General features: G+C 32.8%; 1 protein-coding gene across 3 annotated transcripts in view; it reads left to right on the top strand.

The window, feature by feature from the left end:
• Positions 1-21,455: 21,455 nt before the first annotated feature.
• LOC124367280 (fatty acid 2-hydroxylase) overlaps positions 21,456-25,947 on the top strand; it is a 178,753-nt gene continuing 174,261 nt past the window's right edge. Inside the window, exon 1 of one of the 3 annotated variants that reach the window (XM_046823991.1) lies at positions 21,456-21,539. The gene's annotated coding sequence lies outside the window, so the exon portion shown is untranslated. The remainder of the gene's footprint in view (positions 21,540-25,947) is intronic. The other 2 variants (XM_046824015.1, XM_046824007.1) reach the window with 2 other exon arrangements.

The raw sequence follows: 25,947 nt of genomic DNA, 5'->3' as shown, positions 1-25,947 counted from the left end.
AATATCTAAATATTGTTAATTATCGAACTAAAATTGACCATTAGAAACATTTCGTCCCTCTCCAGTGATTGCTCTTGTGTTCCTCTACGTTCTCCCAAACTGGCGTATCTCTACTTCTATCGGCTTAGGAGTTATACAACAATATTGTATCGACGTATCTCCGACATAAGACTATATTTTTCATGCATACTGACGTAACTTGAGTTACGCCTGTTTGCAGGAAAAATGGAAAGAACTCGATATCACAAATTTCATGCATATAGGCGTATCTCAAGATACGTCAGTTTGAATGAAACTTAAAAAATGGGTTGCACTTAACTATGCCATTGACGTATCTGTTGTACAAAAATAGGAAAAGAATGTTACAAGTTGAGTGAAGAAGCTAGAGAGGAAATAAATAGAAACTATTATGAGTTAAGAAATCTGCATCTACAAAGAGAGTTTATTGTAAGGCATATTGAGAGTGAAGAAACGAAACAAAAAACTACTAAGAATCCTGAAAGTCGTAGACAAAAGAGTAATAAATATTTTCTGACTTACAAGAATGAAAGGCTATAGTGTGTAAAAAGTTTTTCTTAACGACTCTGTCAATTTCAAATGTAAAAAAAGAATGTGTAACTGAAATTGAAAAAAAAAAACAAAGAAAATCCAGATAAATCAAAAATTAAAAGATTGTGTGCCTCATTTGACCTGCAACAGGTTATTCATTTACCCATAACCAAGGAAAGTGCCCTGTTCTATAAAAGAAGACTGAGTGTTTTTAATCTTACCTTTTACAACATTGGAACAAAAGAGGTATTTTGTTATACGTGGGAGGAGTCTCAGAGAAAGAGGGTCCTCCGAAATATCTACAGCATTGTACATGGCATTAAAACATTATGATTCTGAAGGAGTACAAAATGTAAATTTGTTTTCAGATGGATGCCCGGGACAAAATAAAAATTCCATCATCCCGACTATGCTACTGTATTTTGTGTCCCAAAGCAAGTCTATTACCGAAATAAGTTTGAGATTTTTTAACCATACCACGGGCAAAACGAAGGAGACTCCTGCCATAGTGCAATAGCCTATGCAGTGCAAAAAGCAGGTGACATCATAATTCCTTCACAGTTTCACCCCATTTTCCGTCTTGCCCGACGTACTGATCCTTACAACGTTGTTCCACTTCAATCATCTGATTTTCTAGACTTTAAGAAACTGTCAAAAGACCTGAGGATACTACAAGAAAGAGAAATCGAAGAAGTTGAAGGAACCCCAACTCTGGTTGTGGACTGGACAAAAATGACAGAATTGAAGGTATCGAAAACTAATTTACATGAAATCCAGTTCAAGACCAGCCATTTACAGAATAACTATACCAAACTGCAACTTAAGCGACAAAAAGGACAGATGTCAAAAATCAAAGTTGAAAAACTAAACAAAAAAAGGTGATGATCCCAAAAGCTAAATATAACGATCTGTTGTCACTATGTCAAGGCCCTATCCCAGTCATCAGATCTGAAGAACATAAGCAATTTTTTCAACTTCTGCCACATGAAGTTTGAAAGGTTTGACTTACTGACAAGAAGGATGGAAGTTGAAAAAACTTTAACTCAATAATTTTAAGTTATGGGTGGAACTATTTTTGGTTTTATAATAGGTTTTTTAGGTAGCAAGCCTTTATCTTTTTATATTTTGTTTGTTTTGATAGGCTATCTATAAATAGAGTTCACTTTTTTAAACTCGGAGGATGTATTAAGTGTTTTTTTCTTTTATTTCAGTAAGTCTTATTCCTTTGTTATAGTGATGTTAAAAAGTATTTAGTTTTAGTTTAATTCCTAAATATTAATATTATTCACTCAAAGTTAGTCTTTATTATCATTATTTTTAGGTTGAATCTCTGTTACAGAATGATTTATCATTAATTTAGTCAATTTTTTAGTTCTAAAGATGTATTGATTTTATTAACTTAAAGATATTATATTTTACTTTTCCCAACATATTTTTACCTGTCGTTTTGTATTTTACATTGATTACAAAATATTATTTTAGTTTTAATTTCAAGGACAGTGTTTTTTATTAATAAAAACAATGCTTTATAATTTTCAAATGTAACAAATAAATTGATTGAAAAAGTGCATATTATTTTATTTTTCATTACTATACACGTTTATGTATTTATTTATGTAAATATACCCTACTAAAGACATATATTGCACAATTTAGAAAATAATATATCTTTTACATTGTAGCGTAACTATACAAAGTTGGCTAATACAGTTCAGTCGTAGTGACGTACCTCAAAAAAGTATATTTTGTATGGTGTATATTATTATGTATGGAAATACATTTACATTCATTCAAATGCATGGTCTTTCATGCACAATTCCGCCAAATATTAACAAATTCCCTCCCATAGTTTTGTCTTAGCAACCGAAAACATGTCGGTACTTTTTGTTTTTTGGCTCTCCTGAACAATTTACAAAACTGAGATACGTCAGTATCACTGGAGAGGGACGATTTATTATCGTTAATATTTATCGGATTAATAATAGCTTTTTTATCGCTAATATATTTTTGGAAGAACAATATAGGCCTAGGAAGAGCCTCCTAACAAAGAAAATAATGAAATGAAATTGAACTAAATACACACCTGTATGTTAGAGTGTCTTGGTGAACGTTCAGATCACTGTTGGCTGAGAGTTTCTCCTCGGATTATAAAGGGAGCTTCAAAGCCGACGCGTACTAACTTGCATAACTACACTTCCTTACTCTACACAGTTTGTATAATATTTCAAATCAAATCAAATCCTGAACTGTAGGTCCAAAAAAAAACCTCGTAAAACTGTCGGGATAATTTCTTACCTGCTTCTGAAGGGGTGGACAGTGGGTCCCAGGCCGGGACCGTGGACCTACTGTCCGACTCACCGGTTTCATTTGACGAGGGGTTGACAGGGGATCGCCGTACTCACTCTACAGCACTTGAACGGATGTTTCGATATCTAGTATACTCTATATCTGCTAAATATTATTCAGCAGACTACTGTCTTTTTACTACTTTTCTTTTCTGACTCGCTACAGAAGAAGACATGTACAGAAAGTTTGAAACACAAAGCTAAATCTATAAATGAAAGTCGTTTAAGTGTATTAAGTAATACACCATTTATAACTTGCTGTAAGGATTATAGTAGTCTTTGCTTTGTGGATTCGTTTTCACCCCGCTATCAAAACAACTATTAAGTATCGTAAAATGCACCGAAAAATCAGGTAATTGGAGCAAGAATTTTATATAATACTTTAGTTAACAGTTTTGTTAGACTGTTCTGTTTAAACATTACTATGTGACAGTACAATCATATGTGTAATCATTTTACCACTATTTTCAATTTATTTATATTTGATGTTGAAAGCATAGAATTAGCTTGATAGCTACCACTGCTTATTTAACCTTTTCTGCAACCACTGTTGAACACAGAGTAAGAAAAATATTCAGATAAGAAAATTAAAAGTTTTGGTAAAAATCTACTTTTAATTGTCCATTGTAGCAAATATTGAGTATGCAGTGTTTGGTGAGTACTGTAAAGCTGATATCAAAGAAGAACGTACTAGGTTTCTAACTTTGTAAATTTACAGTTTAACTTAAAATATACGTATAATATTTACTGAATGGCTATCATATAAATCTCTAGCGCTAAACAATAATAAAATACACAAAGATGCAATAAACTTCATTTTAATAAACTTTCTGTTAAAAAATATTATTTTATTGTTAGTCGTCCTCCTTTTAAAATTTTACTATGGATATAAATACATATATAAGTAATACACGTTTTTTTAATTTATCACCTACCTGGACTTTGGGCAATAGTTCCAATTATTAAATTTGTATAAGTTATTATTTTCTTCAATAACAGTGTCCGTCGGTAAAGTAATTTTCTTCCAGAATTATATTAAATTTGTAAGTCGAAAGTTAATTTACATGTTAGGTTAATCTAGTGTTACTATTCAATTCAGCATTTATTTGTAAATTGCAATTAATGATGTAATTGTATGAAATTACTTTAAATAAATAACCATACATAGATTGTAATTTGAAAATTATTAATTAAGTAAATTAAAAAATAAGAATTTTAATATGAGTTCATAATTAGTTTTCATAACCTTTAGTAAAATTGTCCATACTGCAAGCATGCTTTTTAGTAAACATAAAGTTCGTTGCTAGTACCAATAATCAACAAATTTCCCTGATTGAGTTATACCTCTTTTAAAAGTTTAGATTTTAATACATCTTACCTCCTGATATACATGTTAGTACTCGTATATTATACTCGCACTCTTTTGTGTAAGCTAATATATCTCTGTAGACAGTTTCATTGAATTTTTGGTTTATAGGCCAAGAGAGCCACTATTTAAGGTAATACAATAAATATTTTGTCCATGTATGGTTATCTATTTTAAGTAATTTCATAAATGTGATATCTTAAATATGATCTAAAGTGTCGTTTTAATTAATAACAGTAATAATAAAACAATCAACTATCCATTTCAATTAACATGTACTATGATTGGCGTGTCTACTCGCATATACAGTACTATACTAACGATGGACCAAGATAAGGAATAATTAATACAAACTTACTGTAGATGTTTATCATTCATTAGGATATTGCCGAATTACACAGATAGTGATGTGTGGAATTTATTCAAATATAATCCCAATTAGCAATCCACTTGAAGCAATCCATAACTTGAGTTTTGGTTGAGTAAACTATTGTTTATATTTACTGCCTAAGCAGTACGCTGTGCGTGTGTAGTGGAAGTATCACTCACATTCTTCCACATAATGAAGAATGAGCGCAGGTAGAAAAATTATAGCACGGCCAGGTCAGTTTTGAAAAGTAGGACAGTTAGTCCACGCCGACAACTGTGGACTAACTGTCCTACCCTGCAGAAAAGTGACGTCAGCCACCCTCGTCAAAACTAGGCGTGGACCTACAGTCCTACAATCACGTAGAACATGCATTTCTTTACTATCAGTTTAGAACACTGTACTGTTTCCAATCCAACCTCATTAAAAAATTATAATTGTTTCTTGGGGCAAAATAGCAAACTCCAATTCTGGGTTAGAAATACAATAAATTGGAGTTAGACGTGCAAAACATGAAAACATTATTACTCACAAATTTGCTAACCTCTTAATCATTAACAGTGAGAAATGAGTACCTGAGACATGATATATAGGCTAATTTAAATTTTCATAGGACCCTACCGTACTACATTACAAGTGCTTTCCGTAAGAAAGATATTAACTTCGACTTTGGAATTCCTCTAAATTGGTCCAAAATATTTGAAGTGTTACTGAAATTGTGGGAACTATTCAATCAAATACACAGAATGTTGCATAAAAATTGTGGGTGAAGCCACGGGTATGTGCTAGTTGTATTATAATTCGTTGGCCTCTCTTTCATAAAAAGACCCTGAACATAAATAATAAATATCTCATCAACAACTGTTATACAAATTTTAGTTTTATAATCAACCCAGTTCCGTGGGAAAAGACAATTTTTAGATCATAAAACTATAAGTGTATGACCATAGACCATGTATATAAAAATCCTTAAGTTTATTATAAAAAAATAATAAGTTCTAAAATGTAGGACACATGTATACAATTAACTGTAACTCTGAGAAAGTTATTTTTTGTTGAGGAAGTTTGGATATTAGAATACATTACGAATATTTATTAAAAGGAAAACTATAGTTTTTTGCTATTAATATGATTTGAAATATGATCAATACATAAACATTCACATAGAATTATATGTATAATACAGTTAAAATAGAATGGTAATAGCTTTTTGTTATTACTACAAATTTTGTGTGCGAGTTTACTAATGCAATTTATATAATTTATTTTTTCATCAATAGCTATTTCAGTTTCCATTGCTGTTACATTTTAAAGTCTTATTTTGTTCAAATGTTGGTCACTTCAAAACATTATTTATCTTATCAGCTTTATACAATCTGGAATATCTAAGCGAACTTCATTACTTCTTAATTAATTGAGGTTAGGTTCACTACATTACCACCGACTTGTGCTGCTTTAGAGCCATAGCGGACAAATCTTGAAGTATGAAATATTTAGATCTGAAATCAGTACAGTGTTGGACTCAATGGAGAATACACTGACGGCTAATGAAAGGGTTATTTATCATTCTGTTATACCGGTAAATATTTTTCTATAATAATATTGACTTATTCGGAAAGAATGTTCTGAGATCTATAAATGTATAGAAAATACGGTAGACTTGGTTCTAATGTAACGAAAATAAGGTGTAATATATGTACATCATTTCAGATAATATGAAACCCCATACACAGACAAGGTGTGAGAATGTTGAAATATTAAATTTAAGATATCTGAGATAAATTTTAAGTTATTTGGTTTTTTACTCGTCCTCGTCAATTTAACCTTAGTAAAAAATGCAATTTTTCTAGTTAGGCATCCTGGACCAGTCCTGAGATGTCCTACCAGTGGTGTGTAAGGAAGAATCAGTCCTATAATTGAAGAGATAGAATAATACACTTAACTAATGGTAAGAGACTAATTAACTAAAACATTGGAATTGAATCTAATTGTACATTTCATTAACTTGTAGTTTTAAGAACTAAAATTAAAACATATATATATGGACTTGGGAGTAATAAATTTGTGTGAGTTACTTATTATTAACTTTAAAACCAAATGTAACTCATATAGGTCTGTTTAAAAAATAACGTAGATAAAAATAATTTCGTTAACTTGTATTACACATCACTAAGCAGTAAATAGGGTCATAGATTTATGAATTTTATTAATTAGGTAGGTTTGTATAGTGGTGGAAGCTGTTTGTTTTTGTGTTATTAAATCGTTATACCTGTTTCTTTAAATTTAAACCACATTTTCCAAACATTTTATAATTAAAAGAAAACTATCTGCCCCCCACCAACACAAAATATGAGTTGATGAAACCATGGATATGCCACCTCTTATTGCTATAAGATTTGTTTGAGCTTTAATAGCTGAAGATGGCGAAGAGACACGCCCTTCTTATGTTTGAAAATTTTCAGAACAAAGTTATTATCTGTGATTATGGTAATAAACGACCCTTCTATTTTATTTTAAAACAGTGTGTCAACAGACACTGTCTTTGAATTTAAGAAATTCCCAAATAACCAAAGATTATTAAAAAAAGTTTGAGAAAATTCCTCATTCCATTTTGCTTTACCTGAAATTTCATGGTTTCCAAAATGGTCGAGATTTGGAAGAATTACACGGAAAAATCGTCACAAACCATAGTCATAGCGATGTTACTGATTTTCTATTTAGAGAATCTCACTTTCGATTCAAATCCCATATATTCTCTTTCTACCGGGAGTGAAACCTTGTAATTTTTCAGAAGAATGCTTGTGAACAGCTTTATGCTGGGTGTGTGGTAACCCTTAGGAAACTATAGTGCAGTAAATGGTATTAGAAGACATATAAGGAAGAGTCTATTTCCTCACTCCAAATCCCATCTCGTTGGAGCAGCCTTGAAGCCAGAAGCATGGGGCGATATTTTCAAGCTTCCCTCAGATAGTTCATGAACATTGGGAAGAATCCCATTTCTGCAAACCATTGTTTTTGGTGTGGGAAACTCGTGGTCTCCAGCATGGTTGTCATTAGGTGCCTGCATCTATATAGCGATGTTTAACGTTGATGTTCGTGAGGTTAAAATGAATATCTCACCATCTGGGAATATCTGAATACCCATCACCACATCTTATCTCACCTTGCTCCACTAGGGTTAGAACCTTGACACTGCTAATAGGGTATTATTGGACATTCTGATTTGAGTGAGAAGATATCTTCAAATCTTCCTTGACAATGGTTTTTAGGAGAATTCCCCTTGTTTACAACCTGCACCAGGTACTGATGACTTCTGAGTGGAATGGTATTGGTAATTTTTACAGAAGCAACATTCCACCCACCGGTACATCAGAAGCACATGAAGAAAATACGTAACAATTGTAATTCTACAAAGCCGATATTGACTTGCACATACTGTATTTAACCGCTAAAAGACATACAACAAAATCATGTTAATTAGGTTTTATGTTCAAGAAAGGAATACAACTGTTAATCTATTCCATAGAGTATGAAGTACAGTTTCTTTCAAAATTTCAAATTTTTTCAATAACCAAGCAGCAGTGACCTACATTTCGTAATCCAGTGAGACTGGTAATCTGTCAGGACCATCGGTGGACAGAAACGAACAAAGATTGTCAGGGTGATATATATACACTCTAACTTGACGATGCTAATAAAGGACCCATACAATCCTAACCTGACACCATACACGTGAGCTCTATAGATGTCCTAGTGGAACTATACAAAACCACCCATACAGAATCCACAAAATAAATCCTGAACTGTGAAGTTTTGAATTTTTTTTCCATTTTGTACGTGGAACTGATAGTGCAGCTTTTCAATACTCTAAATCAAATATTGGCCTGAATTATTGTTTCCCAACAATGTGATTTTCAATAATATTTTATTTTTAAATTTTTTAGTTAATTCATCTGTAATACTGTAAAAATAACCCACATTCTGTTTTCCGATAATTTGTTACGGTAAGTAAAATAATAAATTCGTTGTATTGCTGAATTATACTTTTTCTGAATGAAACTTTTCTGTGGAGTTGATAAATATGATACTGTTAAATCGCTCATAATTTCAATAATTGGGAAGATTATAAAAATGGTTGTAACATGACTTGGAAGTTGGTACATTATTAACATCGTAAATCCATGTAATACAAGCGATGATCCATAAAAGATTCGCAATTCTCATGCCGCTGCTCAGAATGAGGGCACCAGACTATTACCATTTTATTATTTAGGGAATTCCCCGCACCAATCCAACCCCTACCACTCTTAACGTGTACAAACTATAATAAATCAATTGAAAAATCAAAATAAATGCTGTGATTTTCTTAACAGTGATATATATATATATATATATATATATATATATATATATATATATATATATATATATATATATATATATACAGGAAAAACATTCATCATTATTCGTCATATTAATTATGTGTGTGTGTTATGTGTAATAATACATTAATAATGTGTGTCATATTTCTAGTCTGTATTAGATGGAAGAATGAAACTTGGGACAACCTTCTACGAAAAAAGTTTGGTATGGTGGCTGAATTTGAAAAATAAATCAATTTCGTGTTTTTAATCTAATAACATGGTGGTTAAAATTTGGGGAGATTACGTTTTAATTAAGTTTTAAGCAAGTTTTTTTAGGTTTTTATATTGTGAAAGTTGCCAAAACTGTTTATTATCTTCTAGCAATGAAATTTAAGTTCTCACCAACCATTGATGGTTCTTCCTTCTTCTTCATACCCCCTTGCATTCTTATAAATATCTTTCCCTTGTTACAAACAACGAACTATACTACTGGAACGCGCACTGCCCATAAGCCACATGTTGTGTTTTCCGGTCGCACACAGCTGTGCGTTACTGGTGTATCCATTGACTTGCAGGCGCTTAAAGTGGGCAAGAACTCACCGAGTTGTACGGCGATCAACGGGACGATACGGCATCACGCCTTTTCATGACGAAACACAAATCATTGGTGTTATTTGCATTGTTGGCAACTCTTCCTGTTTATTCCGGCAAGACGTCTTATCTGAGCAACTCAACTAGTTTGTTTTCCTTTTATTTGTCAATGTTAGTAATGTTTGTTATTTCGTGACATTGTGAAGAGTTGCTCTGCGTACAACTGCACGTCCAGATGGACTAAACGCATCCACATTTAATTTCACAAGTAAGTTCTTACTATATCAACCATGTCAATATCTATTTGCAACTTCCAAAATAGTAATTTTCACCAATATTATGTTCTGTAATGCCAAAATATTAAGTGGGTTATCCATTTGGAGTCGTATCGTACTTTTAATTATTTAATTAAAAGTAGGCCTACGGTACGACTGTTAATGAGTACATTAATAAGCTATCGTTTTTTAATCATGAACAATAATTATATAGTTGAATAAAACATGCTTATCACTTAATTATTTTATCCGCATTGTTCCAAGATATCAATGTTGGTCGTTATAGCACTTATAAATGCATAAACTTATAAATCATTGCTAAAAACAGTATCTACTGTCCTACTCCACTTTATAATTATGGGATCTTTGTGATTTTCAGCTACCTGTATTTTATTATTTGTTAATTTGTTTGTTTTGGCTTTCTATTGAATGATGACAAATTACTAAAAAAGTGGATTACTGCGACAAAGAGAAAACAATTTTAAGCCAACAAAACATACTGTTTTATGCAGTAAAAATTTTACAGAACATGATTACCATTTAATTTTGCCTGACACACTAAATGTCTAAAAAATGAAGCAGTTCCAACAATTTTTTATTTTCCATCTCATATGCAACAGCCATTGGAGAAACGAAGGAGGATTATTGTCAGAAAGAAGGCATCCATTAAGTTACCTAATGCAGATAAGTGTGATTTGGATTTGTCTTTGGATGATGAAATTGAGAGTGCCATGTATATCACGGAAAATTATGATAGTTCGAGTTTTAAGGGTGAAATTTTATACTATATTTGTGGCGTCATTGTAAGACGTTTTGAAAAATTTTTTAAATGTAACGATTGTAGTTCTATACTCCATGCCAATGATTCTGATCTTAGAACACATTAACTTTTTATTGATTTTAAATCTAAGGGTAAATTAATTACATCAAGTGATGATGTATTGAAAATTGTAAAAAGATTGTTATTTGCTCAAGTTATCTCAAACAAATGTGGCCACTTCTGAATTGACATTGAGAGTTTGTAACCAGTTTACTGGTAGTGTTTTCAAGGGGCATTTAACTTATGACGAATTCACTGGAAGCCACGAGTTACGTTTAATTAAAACTGTGATTAAACTATATTTTAAAATAATATCTCATCACATCACAAAACAGAAAACTTTTGACATTACAAAAAATCTAACTTAGAAATAAGGCAAACATTTTAAAAAACAATTTTATTTTCTAACACGTAGATTAAGTATGTCTTGTTTGTATATTTTATGTAGTTTACTTTGAAATAAAATACTGTCAATAAAAATGTTGTTTTTTTCACATGGGAAATATTTTAATCTTACAGAATCTTCGTTTCCAACTTTATAAGTAAAAATACCATGTCAAAATCTCAGTTATTTTGATATTGTACAAAAACCTGTTTTTTTTTACTAAAAAATAAAAATCCACGGTAAAAAGCAGTTATTAACATTTGTAATAATAAATACATGGGTCTAGAATGCGTTTTAAAGTGATTTTAGATCATTACTATAATGTCAGCCATATGGGCGGAGTGAGTTCTTGCCCATTTCCAGCGCCTGCAGACTCGGAACGCAGCCCAGGATTTCGGCTCGGTTTCTCCGGCCCAGAGCGCGTTCCATTAGTATAATTCGTTGGTTACAAAGCACGTTTAAGGGCTAATACAATTTTACAAAAACTATCATTCTGATAAAGTAATTTTCCTTTGTAAGTGGAAAAACTCCGCGACACAAGATTATAACTTAGGACACCTCAGAGGCAAAACCAAGCCCTCAATTAACTATTGACAATATCGATATTCAAATTCTCTTGTAAAGTGTTGAAAACTTATTTGGAGAGAACATTTTTCATATCTCAGAGAAGGTAATGCCACTATGCATCTTCCTCCCACCCCATAGAACCAATCATTGCTTCAACACAGTTTCTGTTCTTTATTGCAGCATTGGTAATACCAGCGGATACTTGGGATGAGACGTGAAACCTTCAACGCATTTTATATTGTTTCACCAGGTTTAATGGAATGCTTTATCGAGATTTATTGTTTCTATATTTCAATAGTAACTAATCATTTCGCTGCAATAAATTAAGGTATTCGTTATCTCGTTTAGTACGCAATAAGTAATAGTATATGAAGTCCAACCAATATTATTTTACTACTTAAGGTTTACAGACAAACTTCAAAACACGATCCCATATAATAACTCACATTGTGTATGTTATGCAGTATAGAAGGCATAGATAAACTAAATGGCGTAATTATTTGTGGTGTATCTATAATTTGCATTACAGTTAAAATATATTGAAATTAAGATAAATTTATGTTCTTTCAGTAATATCTTTGAATGCATTAGTTGTGCAAGAAATCGTTTGGGTCCCTCCGTTATAACAAATATTCTCCTGTCACACACTATTCACCCTGGACAAAATTAGGTGTAATAAAAAATATGTGGATAACATTCTAATTTTCTGATTCAAACAATTAATATTTGCTAATATGCAATTATGTCTGGGTGTGGCAAACTCAATAATGAAATATCATAATTCGTTAGAAATTCTCTCAGCCTATTACTCTAAACTATTATAAAAGGGAAACCCTATTTGATCGTTCGATTCCTGGAAGGTTTCTCGAAATTCATTTTATGAACGACATTTTCCTTAAAAGAAATGCTTCCGGTAGGGTTCATCCCGAATATCTGCACCATTATGTGCCTCATTACAATTGAAACCTTTATAATATTTCCATTCATTAAAAGTTTAGATGTCACTAACTTGAACACATATTTCTTAAAAAGTTGTAGAATACATCGACATTGCTATAATGTTTAAATTAACAAGTTAAAATGTGTTTTTTCAAAGTTCTACTCATATGAGTGAGGAGTAGTGTAGTGATGGAGATATCCGGCGGTAGTGAGGCGCAGATCGATATGACGTCATGGTCCAGACACCCTGGAGCCGGCTGGCCTAGACTTGTTGATATCCACCCTACTGATGCTTTCATCTTTCTCTCCCCACCCTCCCATCGCAAGACAGCCTTGCATAGAAAGCTAGCATTTAATTATGCACGCAGATACTTTTATATCAGTTCATCGAAGGGTTTAAGAACTTCGTCATGTTCGGGAAGGTCAGTATTTCAAAAACATTACTCAATATACCAAACGAACTTCAAATAAAACGATTAAACTATAAAACTATGGTAAGAATTAATAGTTAGTTCTACTCCAAGCATACTATGTTTTATAGTCTCTATTGAGACTTTTCGACCGCGAAAGTATATTGTGAAAATTGTAATTATGAACTACAATTAAAATTATTGAAGTTCTCCCTTGCTGTATCGCCTTTTCGGAGATGTAAGTTCGAACTACTTTAAAACAGAGTTCGAAATACGCATTTCAAAAACTAACATAATGATGTTTATAAATTGTAAACAATAATAATATTGTTATGGTAAGGCTAGCATTGTTTTAGTATGTTCTTCTTTTTATATAAGAGATATTGAAAATAAACTCGTGTAGTTGTGTCGCTGCCCGCCTGTCTATATATATTTTTATCTGTGATACCTCGTGATAAACAGGTCCAAGGGGGTTGAAACAGCTACATAGCTTCTTCACGGTTCAATGAAGAACTATATTTAATTATCGAGGTTGTAAAGAAATCAGAGTTGGTTAATTTTTCCAATCAAAGTCGAATGTAACACAATTAATACCACTTTAGTAATTATAATTATACGTAAACTTTACACATTAAACTTTCATGCTTACTTGTGGGTCATTTTGTTTGTTTCTGTTACACAAGTTCACTAACCAACCTTTTATTAAATCATAAACTCTCTACTACAAAACTTAAGTAATACTCGCATAATTTTCACTTAAAAATATGTGATTTACTCGTAAAGTTCGTTAACAAAAAAAAGCACTAATCAAAATCTATTCACTTTTTAACCAAGTACTTTGAGTTTGTTATTTGCTGCTAACTTTGTTAAGGTTTGCACTGAGCTTAGCTTGACATATTGTGTAACTTAGCGATGGCGATATATAGAACTGCCTTGGAGGAACCATGTAATACCTTACATGTAAGATGAGTACGTTATATATTACTAAGCCTGAATGCGTTGCATTCTATAGCAGCTAAATGACTTGCACGTTGCTAGTATCATAAAAGGGAATGGAGGAGTGGAAATATATATTACCTATTTATATAAATAGGGAAAAGATAAAAAGGGTATTGTATATGAAATACTCGATACTCATTTGTCATTAGATTTAAAGCTATTTTTTACTGTGGAGCAAAACTTCGGAGTTTTGGCAAAAATGAACAAGATTAAAGATTATTTTACACTGTAGAATTAGTACACATATAATATATTTTCATAATTTTAATTAGCTGCTCTTTTTTTTGCCTAAAACATGTTTTTAAATTTCAATAGAGCCGTTTTGAAATAGTTAATATTAATGTAATGAAATATAATCAAATCATGAGTCGTCGTAGGCATCTCCAAGGAAGATATCAGCTAACCGTGCTAGCGAACCACCATTAAATTTAGGATTTCTGCTATACAAATAACAAAATTCAAAATTTTAGAATAACATTTCATAAGTAAAAAAGATTTTATCTTCAATTATTTATAGATATATATTCAAAGTATACTTATTTAAATATATTTTCATTTATTTTTTAATAGTAAGATATTAGTAGTAAACACCTAACTTTATAAAATGTTGTCAGCAGTCGTGCATTTTAAAACCATTGCATGATTTCTTGTTTGGCGCGATAAAAGTAGAATTTGCGGTCTTTCTTACAAGCGATGTATAGGTAAAAGTAACGGGGTAAAATTGTGAAGTTAGCCAGCCACTACAAAATAGCGGGTCAAATTGTTTATTGTACTCCTTCCTCCCCCCCCACCCTCAAAATGATAAACGAGTGAAGTGAGTAAACTATTATTGCGTTCAGCAGTCATGCCCGACCACAATGGCCTCATTCAATACAAGGACGTGCCTTAACATTCTATAGAGGTAAAAAGTGGAAGTTTGATTTGTAATGCACTTCCACACGTTTTACAATAAAAACCTTCTTTGCAAAGGCTGGATTTTTTTATTGTTACACAGCAAAATTACTTATTGTCTCATAAAAAATATTTGAATCGGTCATTTTAGAAACCCCAAATGTCCTGCAACAATACAAGCTGTTATGGCTAGTACAAATTTACAGTCATTTTGAGTAACCCCACATGTCCCGGACATGTGGTGTTTGTGTGTGATGGCAACACTGTTTTGCTGAGGTTTACATCTGTTAAAAATGTCTGCATAACCAAAACAGTTAACATAGTTTGTTATTGTTAAATGACTTCTAATGAAGATGAAAATGAGCAAAATGCATATCAAAATAAAAGAAAAAAGGTGCGAAGCAACTGATTTACAAATGCGAAAAGATAAAAAAGCCAAGACTTTAATAAAGAATATGACAACTGAAAGGGAAAAACAGTTCAACCCAATGAACATGGATTTGATTGCAGGTAAGAATAACCTCAAAACCAAAACTTTGGTATAAGGTTCATTATGACTAGATCTATTTATGAATTAAAGTAAAACAAATCAACAGTTTTTAGTAAAAGAAACTGTATTAGATTGGTCTAGATTTCTTGTTTCAATTTCAGATCCACTTGTTTCAATATTTGTACCATACCAAGAAAAATATCAGCTGATGTTTTGATGGAAATATACTCCAAGTTTTTGGACTTTTCAACCAAAAATGAACAAGATGCCTACCTACAGGCTTTAGTCGAGTGTAAGCCAATTCAAAGAGAACGACGTAATCGAAACAATGAGGCTGGACCACGCAAGCCAAAACAACATTCATTTAATTACCTACTATCCACTGCCAAAGGTAACGTTGAAATTTGTAAAACAGCCTTTCTCTCAGTACATGGTATTAAACCTGATCGTGTACGAAGACTTTGTTCACTTTTCGTTCAAAACAAAGTACCAAAAGATATCCGGGGAAAACCCCCTTCTGGAAATGCAAAGCCTGGTCATATTATTAAGGCTATTGTGGATCACATAGGCTCATTTCCACGAAAAAGCACATTATACAAGCAAAAGCTACTATTATTTAAGTGCAGATTTAAATGTAAAAACAATGTGCAGTCTTTTTCATCTAAAACACCCAGAACCAAAAGGTGAAGTTGATTACAAGTACTACCTAAAAACTTTTAATGAACATTTCCATTATTTAAGTTTTGGCAGGCCACAGGTAGACACGTGTTGTAAATGCGAAGAACTGTCTGTAAAAATTAAAAACCCTTCTTTGAATGACGCTGCTAAACAAGTTTACGTGGCAGATCCCCTCGTCCACAAGAGGCGTGCAAAAAGATTCTCTGAGCAAATCAAAAAGGTTAAGGAAATGTGCCCCAATGACAATACAGTTGCTGGTGTATGTGTGGTACCGGTTCAGGAAACTTTCTATTTGAGGCAGTTATGTGTCAACGTATTTGATATTCACAATTTAAGGGATGAAAGGGCATGCTTTATGTATACTATGAGGGTTTGGCAAAAAAGGGCCAAATGAGGTTTGTTCCTTTCTTAGTGACTATATAGAAAACTGTTTGGATAAGAATGTCAAACATATTCATGTTTTTTCGGACGGTACAGGTGGGCGAAACAAAAATAATACTGTTATCCGTTTTTTTTCTAGTTCTTGTTGAATTGTGTCGATGTGAAAGCATCCATCACTACTTTCCTATCAGGGGACACTCTTCAGTATTATCAAAAGAAGGCTAAGAAAAACCGACAGAATATACACAATTAAAGAGTGTGCCGAGATTATTTTGAATTCAACCAATAAACTCGACAAATTCACAGTAACTATGGCTGATTCAAGTCTTATAAAAGACTTCAAGACTTGGTGGCCAACACACTACAAGAAGACCACCATATCAACAGAAACATTGCAAGAGACCAAAAACAACATTTTATGGTGTCTCAGTATATTGAATTTGTTTACGCAAAAGGTCATGAAGTCAAAACGAAAACTTTGGTGGTCTACAAACCCATAAATTTGACCTAAAAAAATCTACCTGTAAGCGGCAAATTTCCCAACTACATCAGCATAGAATCAAGACAAATTGCCAATAAACAAGGCCAAAATATATGACATCAAAACGTTCAAGCAATACATTCCACAGGAGTTTTTGGACTTCTACAATGAAGTTTTCCAGTGGCCAACGAAAGAAAATGAAGATCGGGAAAACTTAGGTTAATCTTAAAATGTCAATGTATGTTACTTATGCTAACTTTACATATATTTAAAAACAATAAACATTAGTACCAACAAAATTGACTTTAGAAATCAATATGAGTTAACCATATTGTACAAATTGTTAAACAATTTCGAATAAATTCTAATAATATTCAGATTTAAACAATAAATAGTAAAACTCCGAAAGTTCATTTAAAAAACTATCATAAAATCATAATATAACGTGTAAAGACCTTTTAAATTAAACTGATTATACACTGCTCAACAGTAGTGAACTTCATACGATACGTCACTTGTGAGGTTCTAATTAATTATCTAGTAGTAATTGGTGCAGAGTGAACAGAAAGTAATTTCATTTTTATACATTTAGGGGCATGATAATCGATCATCTCCACGAACTGGTACTAAACTGTAGGGTTTGGTTATTTATTACGCAATATTTAAACATTTTAATAGACTCTTCTATTTTTTTATTAAGTTTACGCTTCTGGTTCACACACACACACACACACACACACACACACACACACACACACACACACACACACACACACACACACACACACACACACACACACCACACACACACACACACACACACACACACACACACACACACACACACACACACACACACCAACTTGAAGTTCCGCATATTGTGCACATATAGGATTTTCTAGAGGCACCTGGTGTGTATCATTTGTGCCGATGGTCAGAATTATAATGAGGGCAGTTTTATCGCCGACCCAAAAGAAGCAGCTCTGAGCAAATATGATTATTGAAACTTCTTAGACCACAATCATTGTCGTATGTTCTAAGTGATGAATCTTGCGAGACGAATCAAAGTCCTACCCTGCGAGTGGGGCTCTAACTTAGTAATAAGATTCCAAAAATAAGAGCGAATTTCAAAACTAATCTAAATTCAGACTGACTGAATAGCTAATTCTTCAATTTCCAACAACAAATTTGAAAGAAGATACATCAAATTTGCTACGTATGTTTTATCTTGTACCCTTGATGCGAACAACGGACTTTTCTCTCTAAACCGCGTACTACACTCCACGAGCCTCTACAGTTGCTGAAATTCCCATGTGAAATGCATTGTAGCAAACACATATTATTACTAAAAGATTTGGTTAAATATTAGCTGTGTATTCCAGTACTAGTTGGTACAATACTCTACAATACGGTCATTAAGCTCATTGCCTGAGGCCGGCTGGACCAAATTGCTATTTCTGTTTTAAAATATTCGTATTAATACAAGTTTTTATGGAATGAAAATACAGAAAGTTGGATTATATCTCACTGAAACTAGTAATTTGTAGCATTTCGAGAGTAGTAGTGTACTGCAAATATGAATGACAATAATATTATTTACCTTTTACAATTTGCTCGCACCAGCAACAAGTTCAAACTACTCGTAACTTAATCTATTATGTATTTTATGTTAACATCGCTATAAATTTCAAGAAGACGACTTGATGTTCAAAATTAATAATATGTGGGCGCAATGTAACCGATATTGAGTTATCTCAATTTTGTAGCACGGAATATTTACAGAAGAGGGAAAACAAGAGGGATAAACAATAACATAACTCAGTGAGCCATTCCTTCGTTTACTTTAATTTTAGGAACGCAGTGAGCCTTTGAGCACTGCTCATAAAACCACAAAGCAATGGACCACACATTAAGTAGTATACTCGTACTTTCATCTAGGGCGAGGAATCATCTAGGGAGTAGCGAGTGCGTTTTAGCGCTGATGAGGGATACGACAAGAGGTTTATAAAAAATTATATCATTTCTAGACTGAATTAAGGAAATGGGATAGATTAGAGAACAGAAATCAGAGAGTAAGGACTTGCAATGTATTATATGAGTTGTACAGATTTATACTTTCTAAGAACGAAAACCGAGGATACAAACGAATAGAGTGAGCCTGATCCTCAAATATTGAAATACGTATGTCTATCTCAGTTTGAAAATTAATTTTAAAATCAATTACGCAGACCTTCACCGTAGCGTAGGAGTAGGGCTGCGGCTCTCTAACCAAGAGGTCACGGGTTCGATTCTCGGGGAGGACAATAAGTATTTGTAAGTAGGTTTGGACCGTTACCCATTAAAGGTAATTGGCGTAGGGAGAATCTCCTTAAAAATGTATATGACTACTTCATATTACATCATAAGTGTTCTCACTAACGAAGATAACAAACTTCGACTTTAGAATAATTCCCCTTCCTGGTCTAAGATATTCAAGTAATACTGAAATATTTTAAGTTTTTCAATAAACATCGAATCACAAAAAGTTCTTGTTCCGCCGGGACTCGAACCCGGATCTGTCACTTGCCGGGTGAATGTGCTACCATCACACCACAGAGCCCTTACTTTTTACGATTCAATTATATTGTATTTGGCCGTATTATGTTAGGAATATTCTATTTGGTATATATATATATATATATATATATATATATATATATATATTTACATTAATTACATTTGTATAAATGGCAATAGCCGAATTTAATAATTTCAATAAACATTGAATCACCAAGAGTACTTGCTGTGGTTCGAGTCCCTGCGGAGCAAGTACTTTTTGATTCAACGTTTATTGATAATGTGTTTGTGTATATAGAGATTTAGATGGTACTTATTTATATGGTAAAAGGATAAATAAATAGATATACAATTTGATGTCAATTTTACTTATATGAACAATCATGCTTACATTTTGTCTTTTTTTATTTACATACATAAAAAAGCTGCCTTTAAAAACTCGATGCAAGTATATTTTCCTTAGCAAGATTATTTTTCTGGGAACGTCAACCATTGCAGTTTTTTAACGCAGTTACAGATGTATCTTTTCTACTACTTTTGGTGTTTATGACTATGTAAGTTGATTTCTCATTGATAATCTAACTATACTGTTGAGGCGGACTGTTTGAGACTTGGGTAACAGATAGGTGATTGACAAGTGACAACCGGCGCACATTGACTGTCCCTGAAAATTAACCATCCGCTCAATTTGTATGTAATTAGGACATGGACTCTGACTCTGACCAGTGACCGTTGGTGCGTGCACGTGACTACTCCCGATACCCAGGACGGACGATCCAGGAACCCGATAAAGGGCGATCGATAGTTTACAAAAGGTAGATTTTGATTTCATTTAATAGGCCTACTTAATTAATTATCATATTTAATATGCTTTCAACCTTGTGAACGCCAAACCATTGTGAATATGAAATCTTATGTGTTTAGACACATTTCGTATTATAAACAACAGATGTTTTGACGAATGTGCAGCCAAGGATATCCCCCGTTCGATCAGGTGATAATACTACAAAGTGTGCTATTATACGAGATTAGTCCTAACAACCAGCCTTAAGAGTTGAGAATCGGTGGGCGTCGCCTTACTTATCTAACAGTGTTACCACTCTCGGGGAGAAATACTCCCACAAGTTACTCTCTCGAAGAAACCTTAAATGTGGGATCGTAAAATTTCCAGTTATTGCTTCCTAACAGTCCTGGCAGATTGTATACGTCACGAGACATTTTATCTAAGCATATTGTTTAAGTATTCGTTGTTAATATTGAGCTTAAAGTTAAGTGTTAACACAGACAATGGATACGTTTCTATAGAAACGTATCCATTGTCTGTGGTGTTAACTATTATTAGCAATATTTCTGTTATCATTAATTAAGTGTTATGTTGTTCAGTAGTACAAACAATGAAACGACAAAAAATACGAGTAGTATTATTGTATTTAATATTATTTCCTATAATACATTAACTATAACTAATACGTAGCGATGTATTGATTCTTATTATGTCTAATTCTGTAAAATGCTGCTCTACATACATACTTGATTTTTGGAAGGAGTACACATTATTTTATATTTTTATCGTGACCCAAAATAAAAAAATCGTCAAATAAAGACACCACTCGTTGATATGTTTCATGCATAGAGATATTATATTCTATTGTTGACAGCTAATTTTTCCTTTTATTCAGCATGCTCATAAAGTGTAATTTGAGAGCATGCTGAATACCATAAAAACGATTGAACACTGAATTCCAATAAATACTATAACACGTATACTAAACAATGTCAAGAGTTATACACGACATACAAATTGGTGAAGGTCGATTTTGAAAATTGAATAATGTATAACCTTACTAATTGAAAACCGGATATAAAAGAGGTATCATTTGTGTTGAGAATTTTGTTATACTTGTTTCTTATAAACACCCAAAAGAATTGATGACTTCCAATCTTGTGTTATCGCAGGTGCGGGTAATTGTAAGAAGGAAGGGTATTTTCGTGCTGTTAAGGTTTATGTTGGTAGCGAGCAGAAGGCGGCAGTCGGGTGCCGGCAACGTTGTGTGGAGTCTAGTGCGCGATTGGACGAGAAAATCGGTATGTATTTACGTAATTCTGTTTCATGTGTTGTAATACTCTGTATTGGAATAAAAATAGAAAGCTAATTATAAATAGATAAGCATCTTGTTGTATTGTTCTTTTACTAAAACTACATTAAGCAATGTGTTTTATGCTAGTGATAGTGAATAAAAATGTAATCATTTTATAAAATCCGCTCCGTTATTCCAACGTTACATAAGAACTAACTAACCTTGTTTCTATTTGGTGTTTTTTTTTAATTTTTCATGTCAAGATTATCGATTTTTGCTGAGTAACAACTGATAATGTACTGTGTTATCATATATTCCCGCGTTTTTATTCATTAACAGCTGTTTTAGCGTTGTCAACATTCAAAATATTCATACCCATTGTACAAACGCGACTTGCACAAGTTCTGGTCTGGATATTGTCAATGACCTCGGAGAGCGTAAATAAAACTGCTATTTTTATTCCGTTCCGAGCAGCTTCTCATCTATTTTTGACACATGAATTTTAAATATTAGTTTTGATTTCTGACAGTGATGACATGTTTGTGGATTTGATACTGTTCTTACATATATGCTTCATAGTGTTCAATAAAATTGTAAGTTCTTGGTATTGAAACATTGAGTTGAGAATTAAAATATTAACGATTATAACAATCTTTCCCAGAGAAACAAACTATTTTGCTGTAATAATATTTATATTTTCTTCGGTGTTTATTATGAAAGCGTTTGTTAACAACAGGTTTATTGCTTATTCATCAATTATTCCTTATATGTAAATAATGGATAACTAATGGATAGATTTGTTGTTTTCACAGGCAAATCTACGTTTCTTTTTCAGTATCCTTGTATTACAGTTTTACGTACACAAAATTATATTAAAAACCATTTTAAAACAGATAAATGTGAAATATAAGAGCTTGAGCTGAGAGATTTGTGTGTTCTTACGTAAACTTACATTATGTAATTCCTTGCTATAATCTATGTATAAATTTCAGTATTTCAATTTGGACCAGTGGCCAAAAGTAATGAAACCATAAGAAAAGTGTTATTTGTTTAGGAAAATTATATCGAACATCGTCATTAACAACTGGTATAAGTGCCAAAGTTATTAATGTAGACTCTAGGCATGGACGTTTAGATTCTGCATAAAACAATAATTCTGAATTTAAATGTATTTCAAAATTGTTGAAATGAAAAACGTTAAACCCACAAGTAAGGACATGCCAAGTTTATTAATTAGGACCTGGAAAAAATCACAAATATATTTAACTACCCATAACAACGTAGCGTCTTATAATTGTTATTTAGTATAGAAGAGAAACATTATTAAAATATTTTATTCATTTAATTTTAAATTTAGAAATAAGAGCTCTCTATTCTGTTCCACCGTTGTGATGTACTGTAAGTTTACTTCTATTATAACGCGCTTTCCCTTATATAATAGTTTATTATTTCCTCGTTGGTCATAACAAACTTTTGAAAGAAATGTTGCAATATCCTTTTGCTGTCTTTTGAATTTCACTCGTCATTCGCATATAGATAGTGTTAAGTAATACTGATGTGGAATGATACGTATAATTAACGACCCTAAGCACTGTAATACTCTTTGGCGTATTAAAAAAAATTAAATACCGGAATTACATTCTTACGTAGTAGTATTGAAACTTTCACCAAAGCGTAAGGCAGTTGTGTTAAAAATTCACGTCTTAGCTCCTGGAATGCAATATTCAGTATTTAAATAGGTTTATTACATATATTTAGGCAGCAATTAAAAAAACAATACTACGCAACATACGTTTGTATGTTAAAAACGTTATTAAAGTAGTACATACATGCTGAAAACATTTAAATTTCTGTACTGTTTTTGCAATGGTCTAAACACGTCTGTGTAATATTGGTTTTTGGATTATTTGATCAAGAGGGTATAGTAAAAATCAACCTTTCGTAGAGGTGATTTCAAACTATTAAAAAATAAGGAAGCTTATTGTAATTAGAAACTAACGAAGATATGAGGCGCAGCTAACATAGGAACGTACTTTGCATGGTTCAACAATTAGTTATCGAGTTGGATTTAGGCGGTAACAAATAAATTCAGTCCTTCGGTAAATGTACGGAAAGGTTACGATTATTTTTATTGTAGCATAATAATTGGCTAACACAGTTCTTCAGTCCGTTAACACAACAGTCTTCTCTCCTTCCACTCCACAAAAACTAAGTGTCTAGGCGGCTTCCCTGCCCACCTGTTATATGGTCAAGCCCTGAATAATAATTTAACACTTCACCTCCACTGAGAATCTTATAACACATTTCAAGTCAAGGTTGTAGCGATGTCTAAGTTGGCTGTTTATATAGAAAGTGATTGTGATGCAATGTAGCAACACAAATGACGAGTAATGAGAAGAACAGACCACGGGAACCTTTCCAAACCGTTTGTCAGACAGATAGGCAGGCAGACGTACCCTTGCCAAAACATGAGTGAACCGTGCAGATCCCTTGTTTCTAACCGACGGTCGATCTTCATGTCGACGGCCCGTTTGTTTATAGGCGTTTGTTGATACGTTAGTGAAGAACACTTCCCTAATTCATTGTTCAGTTTTTTTATTAGGTAAATGTTAAACATTTTTAGATTTTCTATGTGTGCAGTAGTATATAATGTTTGGCTAAAGTGTGCTTGTTCTACTAAAGGATGTTTGGATTAGAATTGTATTTAGAGGTATGGCAGATGTGAGGAACCTCCTTCCCCCCAAATATCCAGTTCTTTATAGAAATTTGGAAGACATTGAGGACTATTTATTTATTCGGTTTTGATATATTGAAGGTATGATATCAATTGGGAGCCGTTTGAAAGTCTATTATTATAATATTAAAAGGTGATGTACAGTGTAAAACGCTGTCCCAAAAATTAAATTTGCAATTAAATTCAATACAACTTTTTTCTGTTAGGTTACTAATATCTTTAAGTGTAAAGTGATAGTATAAAACTATAATTAACTGATCTGTTAGGTTTTATAACGCGTTACACAAACAAGGCAGTTTTTACATAACATTCCAGCATACCTTAAGACCTACCTGTTTTGTTAATAACTAAGCGAGACAAGACAGTGAGCTTGTCGTTGCGATATATCTGTGTGGTTGTTACAGCGTTTACGTTGCGTTAGGTACCTACACTTGTATGCAGTTATCGCTCGTGATATAAACAATGCAATCTCTTCTCCATTCGTGTTGTATGGTCACGTGGTTGTAATCGGCAATAGATAATTATTATATTTTGTATTTCCAGTGTAAACTAGTTACTTCAATGCTATTGTGGAAAATCAGGACATAGCTTGCTCCATATTAAGTTATAAATATCCTCCTATCAAGGTGAGATCACCTTGTCAAGGTGGCTCAAACTTGATATATATACATGAGCTCTCAAGGTGGCTCAAACTTGATATATACATGAGCTCTCAAGGTGGCTCATACTTGATATATACATGAGCTCTCAAGGTGGCTCAAACTTGATATATACATGAGCTCTCAAGGTGGCTCATACTTGATATATACATGAGCTCTCAAGGTGGCTCATACTTGATATATACATGAGCTCTCAAGGTGGCTCATACTTGATATATACATGAGCTCTCAAGGTGGCTCAAACTTGATATATACATGAGCTCCTAAGGTGGGGCAGAGTTGAAACATCGATGGCTAACAAGGAAAACTAGCTTACATAGCGAGATAGCTCTTAACCGAACGATCTATCTCTGATTGTTGTGTGAATACGTAAAACTCATACTCATCTCATAGTATATGGAATAGTTGAGCATGCTCCACGTCACCTCATCTTGTACATATTTCCAGCTAATCATTTTGACTGAGATATGGAATAGTTGAGCATGCTCCGCGTCACCTCATCTTGTACATATTTCCAGCTAATCATTTTGACTGAGTATATGCCAATACGGGTACGTAAAATGTACACGTGAGTCCCGAATATTGTGGAAGATCTGGTTGCCACACAGTTCAAGGCGGCGGGCTGTGGATCTATCTGAGAAATAGAGCAGATTCAAAACCTGTTTTCAACAGGTAAAAATAAAGGAGTGGTAAAAAATATATTGGATCTCTCCCCCTTATAAAGTTGTAGTTGCTGCAAAACAACAGTTTGCAATTGTAGTTGAGAGATTTCTTGGTAACATCGGTTTCGTAGAAATCCAATTTCATAGATTCAATAAAAAGAGTTTAGTCATTTATAATTTGGAATATTTTAAACTGATTTAAGAAACAGTAGATTTTCATTTAAAATAGTATTTATTCTTTTACCGTTTAGTCTTACAATCATTGATTTATGTTTGTTTTCCTACCTAACTAGTAAAAATATTTTTTGTTCCAGTCCGATTGATATCAGGTAACGAACGTACAGTTTACGAACGGAAATA

This window comes from Homalodisca vitripennis, chromosome 1 (assembly GCF_021130785.1).
Source record: "Homalodisca vitripennis isolate AUS2020 chromosome 1, UT_GWSS_2.1, whole genome shotgun sequence".
NCBI classification, from domain to species: domain Eukaryota; kingdom Metazoa; phylum Arthropoda; class Insecta; order Hemiptera; family Cicadellidae; genus Homalodisca; species Homalodisca vitripennis.
This window is presented reverse-complemented; position numbering and strand designations above follow the sequence as displayed.